Here is a 1,231-nt window from a genome sequence, read left to right on the forward strand (position 1 = left end):
TATCTTCCACAGTGCATGTTGTCCGTGTATTTTAACTCCCTCACTGATGGGGCAGCACAAAGGTTGCGATCAGCAACCGATTTTGAACAGCAAAATGCCTTTTTTGACGTACGTTTTACTTTAGCATACCACACAGGGATGCAAACTGAAAAACTGGGACGAAATTTTTCCCTTTTCAAATGCTTATAGGTCGGTTGGTTTTCAACCGATTTCTTTCATTCTTGCAGCAATCGATTGGAAAATTATACACGCATCTGCAGAAAAATGTTGTTTGAATCTACGAACTATTGCACTAAAAATAACGTCCTCTGATTGGTTGCTTGCTTGCTGTGTGTGTATGATATGGTATCATGTGTGTATGTGTGTATGATATGGTATAATGTGTGTATGATATAATGATATGGTATGATGTGTGTGTGTCTATGATATGGTATGATTTGTGTGAGTGTGCTGTGTATGGTTTTTAGCTCGGCACGATCTGCTAACTGCTGAATCCGGTTCACGAAATTCACAACCCTTCATTAGTAAACATTATAACTCATTACCCAAGTAAAAATATTGGTTTTATCAAAGTTTTATAGCGCTCAATACAGCCAAAAAAGCGCTATAAAACTTTGATAAAATCAGTTGTGTTACAGTTGTGTTTTTAACGAGAAAAGAATGTCATTTATTTTATCTAAAGCAAATCTTAACTATAAATGAATGATGCAAATATCATGAATAGTTCTGAGTTGAACTCTGTGGTTAGGTGTGTGACTTTTTTATTTATTTAGTTTTTTTTTGAGTTGAAATGTGATGTCACACTCAAGCTAACCCCCCTTCCCCCATATGTCACAAAGTGTCACAATAATTGAAACCCCCTCCCCCCTTTAACGCGTGACATCATTAATGGATGGTCCCTAGCGAATTTCTTTATTCCACCAGCGCACCTCGTTTTGACCTGGCGGCGCACTAACTGCTGTCAAAACCCTTCTTTATTCGCTCGATTTTTACCCAGTTTTGACCTGCCGTGCTGCCCGATTTTACAGTTTTTTTTGCGGTGAAAAAGGCGTCATTATGTTTTATTTTTATATCTTCAAGGTAAGATTGATTATGAAAAAAATCGATAGAAAATCAAACAAAATGGTGGACTTATAACTGTTTTCGCACAACAGCCGAATTTTGACTTTCCTTTTTGCATGTAACAATGAAAAAAATCTCACGCATATACTTTTATTTAAAGCTGTTTAAA

Source organism: Wyeomyia smithii, chromosome 2, assembly GCF_029784165.1.
Source record: "Wyeomyia smithii strain HCP4-BCI-WySm-NY-G18 chromosome 2, ASM2978416v1, whole genome shotgun sequence".
Lineage (NCBI taxonomy): Eukaryota > Metazoa > Arthropoda > Insecta > Diptera > Culicidae > Wyeomyia > Wyeomyia smithii.